This window comes from Pteropus vampyrus, unplaced genomic scaffold (genome assembly GCF_000151845.1).
Source record: "Pteropus vampyrus isolate Shadow unplaced genomic scaffold, Pvam_2.0 Scaffold271, whole genome shotgun sequence".
NCBI classification, from domain to species: domain Eukaryota; kingdom Metazoa; phylum Chordata; class Mammalia; order Chiroptera; family Pteropodidae; genus Pteropus; species Pteropus vampyrus.
In genome coordinates, this window is record NW_011889052.1 from 1,853,993 (window position 1) to 1,866,061 (window position 12,069).

Sequence of the window (12,069 nt, forward strand, 5' to 3'; positions counted from 1 at the left end):
TTATCCTTTAGCATTTCTTATAGGGCAGGTCTAGTATTATACTGTCGTTTACCTTAAATTAGCAAATAGTTTAACATTTTTCAGTTCTTATTTCTAATATCATAAACCTCCATCGATATAGTTCACATAAATAAAATTTCTCAATTCCGATTAAATACATTGCAAGTGCTGAATAGTCTCATGTGCCTAGTAGCTACTATATTTGACAGTATAACTCTAAAATAATATGAATCCTGGAAAAGCAGGTTTGTCTTGTTCTTGGTTAAATCCTCAGCGCCTAGAACAGAGCCTGACATAGTATTTGTTGAATCTGTGAATGAATGGAGTAGTTTGCACTCATCGCACTATTGCCTGGGACTGGTCCAGGTCCCAGCCCAGATCCCCTAGCTGGCAACGTTCCCCATAGTCAGGACAGCAGCGCCACCTGCTGGGAAGTGGCGTGTCACTCACCCATGAGAATCAGGCTCTGGGACTGGAATCTGGTGGGGCAGGCATAGGTGGGAGGTAGGCTCCCGGTACTTGGAATGATATTCCATACCTGAGCTTTGGACCCTCAACTTTCCAAAGGTCTTTCCCAGATCTAATCTCCTAGTATTACCAAGGCAACTATTGTATCAGGAATCCAATCAATAATCAAAAACAAGAAGACCATGTCAGGCTCCCTTTTGCAAGGTCCACATCTGGACTCTGGAAATGGCTGCCTGTAAGAGTCTCATAAGCCAGCCCTGTGCCCAGAACTTCTTAACTTCTATTGGCCTTTCGAGAATTTGATTCCTCCAAAACACACACACACACACACACACACACACACACACACACACACACGTAGCTCTTGCTCATAGTATAAACTTGTACTCAGTGAATGGCACCTTGGTCCAATGGCATAGTGAGTCTCCAACAGCACTGAAGTTTCTGATCCAGGTGAGGAAAGCTCCTAGCAACGTTGAATGGACAAAGCAGGATAGAAATAGTAACAAAAACAATAACCACTAACTCATTTAGCATTTCTATGTGCCAGACACTTACTGTTTTCTTTACACTCAACCTATTCCTCTTCAAGGTAGAAATCACAATCATTTTCATATCATAGGTAAGAAAAACTGAGCAGAAAGGTTGACTAACTTGCCCAAGACCATACAGCTGATGGATGGCCATATTGGGGTTCAACCCTGGCAGGACCACATTGTATATAGAATCTGGTCTCGGCTTTATGAATCTTTTTTATTTAACAAATATTTACTGAACACTTTTTCACATAGGCACACAGCAGTGAACCGAAGTCTCTATCCTCATAGAGTTTTCATTCTAGTGGAGGAAAAGACAAATGAATCAGTTTACACATAATGGCTAATAGTGATAAGCACTCGCAACAAAATGGCAAGAGACGCATCCAACGTGCCCTTGAGAGGATTCATCCAGGCCACTTTGTTACAAGCTTCCTGGATCCTAGGTTGACAGACAGAAGTTCTTTCTTCATCTCCTTCTGTGGGTTCAAAGTTGCTGTTTGGAAGCAAGAGGTGACAAGAAGTGACTAAAAAGGCCAGGCTCTGCTAGAGGTAGCCACACACTGGGCAGCTTACTAAATGCGTGGAAGAGGGATTCAGTTTCAAGATAATCTCATTGGGAAGGTTACACTGAGTGAGCCATCTGATGTTGGGCATGATTTCTCTTTGTGTAATGCTTAGCCCGAGGCCTGGTACATAGAAGGTGCTCAGTAGATGTGGCGAATGACGGATATATCAATTAAAAAACAAAACAAAAACAGCAGGTGTGGTGATGGATGTGTATGTGAATCAGAGCCCACAGCTTCCAAAGCTCGCAGAGGCCCCCAGTTGGCAGCCAGACCCATCCAGATGGGCAGGAGGTAGCGGGGCAGCAGATCGTGCTGGGACTCCCGGGAGGCCCGGTGTGAGGAAGACAGCCCAGCTCTGGTGAGCAGGTGTAGATTCTCAGCTGGGTTTGAAGCTACCCTTTTTAAAAAAAAAAAAAAACAATAAAGCACAACCATCCCCAATAGGGTGATTTCAAGTGATTCCAAGGAGGTGGCAGAGCAGTTGGGCCTCATGAGGCTCCCGTTGCCCAACCTCACAGGCTCTAGAGGGCAGTGCAAATCAAGATGACCAGGAGCTGGCCTGAGACTCAGCCAGTTAGGGCAGAACCAGACTGGAATTTCTCTGACCTTAAGCACACTGCAAGGGCTTCTAGCCTGAGTTCCCTGAAGCCCTACACGATGTTCACGGATCCTTGTAAATTACAGGCAGGTTTCTGTGTGCAGGGAGTGTTTGTCTGATAAAGTGTCAGTAGCTTTTTGGGGGGGAAAAGGGTGGATTATGGAGGTAGGAAGTCTGGGGCCCTGCCACAGGGAATGAAATCCATGGTACCCCCTTCTCAGGCTTGGTCTCCAGATGGGGCCCATGCTGCCTTTCCCAAGTGCTGGCTGACAGCGCCACTCACCATCTCCCTTACGGCCTGCCATGGAATACTCAGCTGCCCAATCCAGGACTGTGTGTCCAACTGGGGAGGAGGGCAGGAAATAAGTCTTTCTCCTTGGGGGCTGCTGGGCATAGCTGGGAGCTTGGAGCAGCTCCCTGCAGCTGCTGGGGATAGGGAGCCAAGGAATGCTTGTGCTTCCCTGGCTTTCCTGGGACCCACTGTCCTGCCACTGAAGTCACTGGGCTCCACCAGGCCCCACTCTGGGCCTCACTGTTGGTACAATTTATCCCATTATGAAAGGAATCTGGAACGGGATGACTCTGGTTTTGGGCAATGCGGGACCAGCAGCTGGCTATCTTGTCAGTTCCTCCACTTCCCCGCATTTGGCCCCCCGCTCCGGACCATGCTGTTCCGTCAGGCAAGTTTCAGCAAAGTCTAGGATGCCTGGCTGGGGCCTGCTTGGGCAGTCACCTCTACCCCAATCTTGTCCATCTGGTCAGGCCTCAACAGGCCCTGCTATTGCTCAGCCTCTCCTGGGAATTCATCAAGCCAGCAGAAAACTCAGCCACTCCCCTCCCCAAAGACACAGTGACCCCTCCTCCAGGTGACCTCCTGAGACCAGGCCAGGCTGCCTGATTCCCTTGCACACACCTTGTTTCCTATGTGCAGCTTTCTCCGCTGAAGAGCAGGGACATGCTTCTCAGTTGTCCTGGCTGTGACTTCTATTTCTCTGCTTTTGGACTACTTGCATGTCTGGGAACAGAGTAGATGCTCAGTAAATGGCGTTGTGATTTGATTTGGCTGCTTCTTGGCCCTGTACCCAGTTCCTTACCTTTTACAATGAAGGACTGAAGTGGGCTTAGATTAAATGCCAGAACTGTAGAAGACCCTATAATCCCTATAATCAGGCCGGCCTGAGGATCTCTCTGTTTAATCACTGGTCCCCAGGCCTTTTCACTGCTATTTGAAAGGGGCTGGCCAACATGGAGGCCTCCGCCTTTTCTTCCTCATTCATGTTAGCCTGTAGCCTCTTTCCTCCTCACTGGGCCCTGACTACTCACACAACTCAGCAGTGTCAGGACCCCAGCAAGGCGAAGCCAGGGTGGCCACTGGCCATGTGCACAAGGGGTGAGGGAGACAAACCTAGCCCTCTTTTTTCCAAGTCTGGAAAGCCCCTATCATGAGTCTGAAGCCTCTGTGTCCTGGGTGCCAGGGGTGGGTGGGTCCTGGTAATTAAAATTTTGATGCAACTGTATCAATTTGTTCACTCATTCAGCAAGCCATCAATGGAGTTCCTTGCTCTGAGCCAGGCACAGTGAAGGCTATGAAGATGAACACAGATCCACAGCTTGGCCACTTACTAGCTGTGTGGCCTCTGATGAATGACTTGACCCTTGGGCCTCAGTTTCCTCATCTGTAACATGGGCTAATAACAGTCACTGTTGCAGATGGTTATTGGGAGGCATACTGAAATGTCGTGTGTCCAGGGTGCAGGAGCGCAGGAGGGAGCTCGGCAATGGTAGCTGTTATTATCAAGGGCAATCTTTGCCCCCCAGGAGCTTGAGGTGTCCTAGAGACAATGAGCAGTCATGCTGGGAGGCTTGTGGGTGTGGTTCTTGAGTAGGATGGGCAGGACTTGGGTAGTTGGATGAAGCAGGGACAACAAAGGTGGTACTCTGCAGGTAGTTGAGGGGAAGGGATGACACTGGTGGGTCTTAACCAGTCTTGGACAGGTCTCTATTGACCAAGGTGGTATAGGGTGGTGTTTATTTATTCTGCAGGTGGCTGGAAGTCCATGAAGGTATGTTGGCTTATGGTCTTGGGGCTTTAAAATACTAACTGGACTTTGTAGGAGGTCTCTCTAGAAGGCTACAGGTCTCTAGCACAGACTCGAGGCTCCAGGAAGCCCTATTTTCAATCAAATATTCACACATTCATTCGTTCTAATTTTATTGGATACCTTCTAAGTGTCAGACGTTGTCTCTAGAGGTTCCCAGGATGGAGGGAAGGACCAGACAGACATGGATCTTCCAGTCTGTCCTAGGCATCAACTTTAAATCTGACATAATAATATGGTGGCCCAAGCAGGCATCCGGAGCAGGAACACATGCTCGGGCTGGAAACTGAGACAGAGGATGAGCAGGAATGAGGTTAGCCAAGTGGAAAAAAAAATGGTGTGGGCAGAAGTGTCGCAAGTGGGAAGCCTTGAGGGGAACTGGCAGATGCCTAGCATATTTGTAGGAACTTAAAGAGTCTCTGTGCGGCTGGGGTCATGAAAAACTAGGGTAAAGAGGTGTGGGTAGGTACTGAGAGAAGTGGAGATCAGTGGGTCGGAGTGGAGGGTGAGGAGGTAGCGGTGGCACAGAGTGCAGGGAGGGGGCGAGCCGGGCAGGTGTGGAAGAAGCGAGTCGTTTGGGTCCTCCAGCAGCAAGAAGTCAGGGCGAGCACCGAGCACCGAGCAGGGCAGGACCAAAGGTAGATTGGAGTCTGAATTTAGCTCTGGCTGCTGCCCCAGGAGGGCCGGGTCAGCAGAGGACAGGGCTCCACAGCCCCTCCTCCCTGAAGGCCACAGTCGTTTTATGGGAGAAGGTGCTCAGAAGACCAAGGCCCAAGAAGACAAGGGCGATGTGTAGGGTAGGTGCCGGCATTCACCCTCAGGCTGACAGGAGGCAAGGGGACCTTGGCTGTTGAGCTTGGGAGTAGTGGCAGCTGTTGCTCCTTGTGAGGGTACAGGCAGCCCACAGCTTGGTGGGTCTCCAAGACTGAGGTCATGGACATCCGAAAGGCAGGGTTGTGGGTGGGCCAGCAGGGCCATCAAGGCAGGGGAGGAGGAGGTCGTGACAGTTCAGCCTGTGCAGTATCCCACCCTGATCCAGCTGTCTGGGAACAGCTGCTGGCCCGGAACAGGGAGGGAGCCCAGGCAGCGACAGGTGAGGAAGCTCCCTGGCTGCCGTGTCGTGGGAATGGGTGAAAATGGTCGAGGGCCAGTGCGGGTGGGAGGCACTGGGGGAGGGGAAGCATCTGCTTGCCAACTGGCCAGCCTGGCTGTCAGATGTAAAAGAAATTTCTCAGGGAAGGAGAAGCTGCGGGGCTAGACAGGGAGCCAAGTGCTCTCCTCCCCATACCAGTGGTCCCTCCAAAGGCCATCCTTCTGGACTACACTGCCTCCCTTAGAACCCCTCTGGAGCTCTCCCCCACCCCTGACCCTGGGTTGTTTTATCCCTCCATCCCTCCCCCTACCAGTTCCTTATCTGCACCTGTGTCCTGGCCCTTTCTTGGAAGGAAAGTAAACAACACTGGGCTTTTGGGAAAACTTTGGCCTGCAAGGTTCAGAGATGGAAAGAGTCTGGAGAGGGAGAGGGGTTTGGCTGCGGTCCCAGTCAGTCAGAGGTAGATACCAGGGCCCCTGCCTGTTGCACCCAGCCCTTGGGGCCTCAACTCAGGACTGCCCATTAGTATCTGCCTATAAGAGCAAGGCAGCCTGGGACACCCCAGGCCTTGCCTCCTGTGGGGCAAGGGACATACTGGGATTGAGGCTGGTCTCAGGAGTTGTAGGTACAGCATGAAGATCTGTGGGCTCCTTCTTTTCTGCCCACCTCAACACCGGGGCCTCGGCCCCACTGCTGACATTGAACCAATTGCTGAAGGTTTCAGGCAGCCCGATGAGTACAAAGGGATGAGTACACGGAAGTTTCAAGCAGAGGGAAGGCAGGGGGCCAGCTGAGGCCAGCCTTCCTTCCTGGGGCTCCCCACCATGGGATGAGCAGATGCTGGGTCTTGGCTCTGTGGCCCCGGACATCCCCTTCGGGAGCAGTCTTCCTTCCACTCACATGTCCCCACCTTTGTATTGTACCAGCTGTCACATTAGCTCATGGCCATGGAGATGGGATAGGAAAGGTAGACATGAAATGTTTCTTTTCTGGAAAAACTCTGCACGCATCATGAATGGGTCTTTTTATGGCCCTGGGACATGTGAGTCCCTTTGTAGAGAGCCTCGACCATGTTTGCAGCCAGTCCTGGCCACACCGAGGCCTAGAGGCCTGGCTTCAAGATGGGGTCTCACTTGAGGGCCCATCCTGAGTCCAGCCCCCAGCCCTTCCCACTCCAGGCCTTCCTGGTCCCTGGGGTCCTTTGTCAGGTTTAGCCTACAGAGCCCATCTGATGGACACAGACCCTCTCCTACCCACTCACAGGTGACCCCAGCCAGGACCTCAGTCCAGTTCGGGTAAGTGGCAGCTGCGGGTCACTGGCCCTGAGCAGTGAGCAGGAGGGATATGGATGAGACAGCTGCCTGAGGCCTCAAGTGCCTGCCAAGTGACACCCCACCTGTCCCAAGGGCCTCCTGCAAGCCTGTATCTGGCAGCCCCAGGGGACTCGGTGGGTGGGTGCCCTGGAACTTGGCTTGGGGCAGACCTTCGCCCCATTCCCACCTCCCACTCCCCTGCTCCTCTACTCTTTCCCCACCTCCCCCTTGGCCCAGCCCATGGACTCCCTTTCCCCAGGGAGTTGGAGTTAGGCCCTCTCTTCTGAGCCCTGCAAGGTCTTTCCTGAAGCCCTCACCTGCTGCTGCCTGAGCCCAGGGAAGCCATTCCTCCCCCGAGAGGGGTGTCCCCTCCCATCCCCATCCTTCCTCCTCTAGGGCTGGAGGGAGAGGTGCCTTCTCTCTGCATTCAGGGGGGAGGCGGAGGCAGGGAAAGTGAGAGATTTTCTCTCTAAATGCTTGTTCTGACTTGACTTTCCTGGCATCGGGTGCTCCTCCCTCCCAAAGACCCCCACCTCTGCCCCTCCCCCTGCCTTCCCCCTGGGCTCTCTTTCCCTACAGACCAGGGGGAGGGGCTCCAGGGCTGGGGCCGAGCTGCTGCCCCCTCATTCCTCGCCCCACCGCATTCCTTCAGGGAGGCCTGAGGGCACCGTCCTGCTCCCCTCCTCCTTGCTCCCACCTTTCACTAACCTGCCCTTGTTCCTGGGACCCTCTACTGGCAAACCCCGCCTGGTTAGAGCCAGCTCCAGCCTGCCCTCCCATCGGTTGCTTTCTCCCTTGTTCACAGTTCTATTCTCTGCTCAGGCCACAGCGACCTCCCAGGTTCCTCAGACTTGCCAGCCTGCTTCCTCTTCTGCCTTCATGGTGGCCATTCCCGAGGCTTGTTCCATTCCTTCTAGAAAACTCCAGGGCTTCCACTTTAACCTCCTGCAGGACTTCCCTGATGAACTGCACCACAGAGCAGACCCTGGGCCCTCACGGCTCTCTCATCCCTTGATCATTCCATTTTTATTTACTTATTTATTTACTGTCTATCTTGCTATTCTAGAATTTGGGCTCCACGAGAGCAGAGCTTGTCCCTTTTATCTCTCGCTGTGTTCCTAGCATACGACAGACTAAGTAAATATCTGTGGATTGATATTTGATGAAACATGATGGATGTTTCACCCTGGCCCTGACTCAGTCATACAAAGCCATCTTTTGTCACTCTCAGTGAGCAGGCAGGTCTGAAGCACAAACATGAGGTCATTTGATAATGGGGATGACCAAGAGGCTCAGAGAAGACAAGCAGCTAATGTTAGGTCACACAGTGACCTTGGCTCTGGGTCTCAGCAGGGGTTTGTTCCTCATATGGACACCCTGGGAGGCTTGGCTGATGAGCTAACATTCACTCTGTATCCCTTTATTAGCTCTGCTCAAGATGGCTGCAGGGTTCCCTCTCATTCCTCCCAGAAATGCTGGGGATTCCCTAGACCACAGCGGGGGCTCCCAGAAGCCCTGCACGTCTCTGTCAGCACTCTGCCTACAGCAAAGACTGTCTGTCCACTTGGGTCCAACATTTTCCAGTGTTCTAAAGATGTGGCCATCAGCCATCAACAATCAGAATTGGCGGTTGGTGTATAATCTGTCAATGTCTCCTGACTAAGGGGTCACTGAGGGGAGCCCGGGTTGACAAGAGGGACATGGCCAAATCTCAGGCCAACTCTGAGAGGAAGAAGTGTTTCTGCCCTGGAGGAGCCGGTGGCCAAACCCTGAGCCGGACGTAGACATAGAACTGAGAGCACAGAAGGGACTCTTAATCTAATAGAGTATGGGTGGCTTCTCCCAAGACTCTGAGTTTAGTGACCAGCTGATCAGTGACAAGGGCATCAACAATTAGGCCCCTCAGCTTTGCTCGCTTCTAGACCAGACCAGACGTAATCTGGTGTTTAGCCCAGTGCTCAAGGCCACAAGTGTTTTGGGAACGGTTACTCAAAGGCGGCCTTGGGGGACTGGTCTTATCCTAGAGCCAGCAGGGAGTAGAATGTAGCTGAGGGAGGGGGTAGTGGACATGTGTGTCCACCCCAGGGGACGGGTGACTTTTTTTATTCAATCTATACTCACCCTTGCTGTGGGGTTCCTGTCCCCACAGAACTGTAGTTCTTGGAAGACCTGGTGTGGAAGCTGCTGCCAGGCTGACTGAGGAAGGCCCTGTGCCAGACATGTATGAAGGAGCCTGGTGAAAGTGCCGAAGTGGAGGGCCCTGCAAGGGAAGAAATTGGCTTCTGGAAGGATAGTGGTGACCCACAAACATGCCTACTGGCAGTTTCTCCCAGATGAACTTATCAGCCCTTTCATTCCGCCAGAGATCCCAGACAATCTGCCTTCTGTTAAATCCAGACAAAAGGACCCCACCCTTGCCCTGACTTGGCAGGCCCTGCTTGCCAGCCCACTGCCCCAGGCAGACCTTCAGGCCTGGCATTTGTGTCAGGAGCCTCCACCTCCAGCCAGCGCTGCCTCTTGCCCCTCTCCATTGGGTCCTGGGGGAGGATCAGCAGCAGGAGCCTTTCTCTCTCTGGAAGAATCTGAGGCTGGGCACTGGCCCTTGGCCCTTGAGAACATGTCAGAATAAAAAGCCCTGGAATCCTAAGACCACAGAAAAGTTTGGTCCATGTAAGTATCTGCTAGATTTTGTCTGAGATAGAAACAAAGCCTGAGCTTAAATCATATCAGCCTCAAGTAAACACTGGGACATTTGTCTTGGGCCTTGCACAGGACTTGGGCCCTTGAGAATGACCGCCTACCTGGAAGCGAGGCGGGACGCCTCCCCATTCCTTCTTGCCCAAACAGAAAATGAGCCTCTACTATGTGCAGGCTATTAGGTGATGGTTGCAATGTGAGGCCAAGCAGTTTGGTCTGCGGCCTTAAAGGCTCATACTCCAGTCGGGGAGACAAACCTTAATCTGGTAATTTTCCTGAAGCCTCTGGCTGGGGGGTCTAAGTGGAGGAAGCACTGGCGGCTGAAAGGCCAGGCAAGTTGAGAGCTGAACATCAGGACCGACGAGCCCCATTCTTGGCCTCTCGATCAGTCCTCCCCAGGCCTATACTACATGGGCCCTTGGGCAGCTGCTCTAAGGCGTTCTCTGGGCCTCACTCTTGGCTGTGCCCTCCAACTGGCTGTGAGCACCAAACCTGATCTAGGGTAGCCTAGGCCCTGCTGGGGTTCCAGAATAGCCTCCAATAGTGAGTTACTGGAAATGTGCTGAGCCCTTAGGGTAGGAAGTGCAGTTCCCCAGGAAGGGAAATCCTTGGCTCTCGGGACTACACAGAGTAACAAGGCCTTAACTTTCAGTCTGTACCCAACCTAGGGGCCGGCCCGTACAGACAGCTGTCCACCTCCCTCTTTATTTTGCTATGTGTTCTATGGGGGCTGGTTGGGCTCCACTGGGGGCTGGTTAAGCCCTAACTAGCTGGTCCAACTCTGGCCAGCCAGGCCTCCTGAATTCTAAGGCCCGAAGGAACAGGGGGTTGGAGGAACCCCAATTCCAGACTAAACTTGAAGAAAGCCAGCAATGAGCACCAAAGCTCAGAGCTCTTCTGGCCTGGAGAGATCTGCCAAGGGGAAGGGGAGAGTACCAGGGACAGCATGGAGCCATAGTACCTCCCCAACTGAGCCCCAAACCCGGAGTGGCAGGGACTGGAAAAGATTTGGCTGTAAGGGATTCAGGCAAACTCTAGTTGTTACTCCTTCCTCCCAGGACAAGGAAGGGCCTATCTCACCTTTTGGCACCAGCTATGGAGGTAGGGACCCTCCCCTGGCCAGAGTTCTGGGGGTGCTTGGGCATGGGGTGATGGGATCCTGGATGCCAGAATGTGGTCTGGTGCCTCATCTAGCAGGACCAGTGCCAAAAAGGAAGAAGGGGAGTTACTCTGGCATCCATGGATGATCAGCTTCTGTGTAGATGGTAGAAGGTGGGTCGTTCATGAGGCCTGTACTCACTGCTGTTTTTTGTTTTGGAAAAACATACAGACAGACACTGAAATCCCCAGCAGAATCTAGGGCTGTAAAGCCGTACCTAGTGTGTGTTTCGAGGCCAGGGGTGGGAGGAAACTCTGTGAGCTGAAGGAGTGAATGAAAGAATATATTTTGTTTATAAACCCAAACAACTTTCTGCATTCTTAGCCTTTTACGAGTAGCAGAATTTTAGAGCTGGATTTGAGAGGCCATTAACACCTTAACATCTCAGTTTTAACATTTCAGGGATGATTTGGAGCCTTTTTCCTGGTTTTTAGTTCCTTTTCTAGTCTCCATGAATAAGGTTTGGAGCCTATACATTTAAGTACAAAGAACTGCAAACAAGTATGTGTATTTGGGAGATAGAGGCATTCCTTTTCGCTCGCTCTGAAATTTGCTTTCTCCCAGATGCTTCTAACCTGGGGGAGAAAGCAGGGGGAGGACCAAGAGCTGTCTGGATTCCAGGAGAAACCCCAGGCGGGCAGGGCCAGCAGCGAGTTCTGCGTTCACAGTGCTTGCTGACAAGAGCGCGGGCCTGGAATTCCAGCCTGGCCACAGGCCCAGGAGGGAATGGGCATATCCTGCACAGGGTTTGTGGAACCAAAGAGAGCAGACCCACTATAGGTTCCATCCCAGACCTATCCAGTAATGTTCAGGGCCAATAACTGTCAGGTCCAGGTCCTGGGCCTCTGGAGTAGAGAGTTATAGGTAAGCCCTGGAGAGCGGGAGAGCACCTTCAGCACCCTCCCCTTGAAAGGAGACCTCAGCAGTCACCCCCCCACCACTCTGCCCCTTACTCCCCCACCTCCTGAAAGAATGCAGGACACAAGGAGTGAGTGACCAGCACATTAGCGGTCAGAGCTATTTCTGGCACCAGAGGAGAGATCAGATTCCGGCGTCCAGAGCAGGGGGAGGGGATGAGGGTCACGCCTGAGGCACTTCCCAGACGCCCAAGCCTGCTGGGGCTAGGCCCTTGGAGAGGGGCCGGCTTCCTGTCCTACCTTGCCTCACCTTAGTTTCCCCATCCATGTAATGCTGGGTCAACATGCCCATCATTCCTGGCAATTTGGAGGACGCTTCCTGATTATTTTCAGGGCTTAGAAATACCTCTTGATTTGCGTTCGAGAATTCAGTCAATGAGAGGGCAGTTGTAGCCGGGCCAGTTCCCCAAATTCACCATCCCAGGTTGGTTGGACATGTCTCAGACAGACGCCCAAAGCCCTGGGATTGGGCGGGGCGCCCCTCCCCCACTCCACGTCTGGCTCGCTCACGGCGACCCGGCCGGGCCGGGGCGTGTCCCGGGGACGGACCTGGCTGGCAGAGGGGCGGGGATCCTAACATGGGGCGTGTCTTTTCAGGCGGGGGCGTGGCGGGCCAATGA

The 12,069-nt window shown here is 52.8% G+C and overlaps 1 long non-coding RNA gene across 1 annotated transcript; it reads right to left on the reverse strand.

The window, feature by feature from the left end:
* Window positions 1-1,207: 1,207 nt before the first annotated feature.
* LOC105302389 lies at window positions 1,208-11,978 on the reverse strand. The gene is made up of 4 exons (XR_896819.2): window positions 11,700-11,978; window positions 8,798-8,936; window positions 3,085-3,186; window positions 1,208-1,500 (listed from the first exon to the last, which is right to left on the reverse strand). It is a non-coding gene; the product is annotated as an uncharacterized LOC105302389 (long non-coding RNA).
* Window positions 11,979-12,069: the final 91 nt, after the last annotated feature.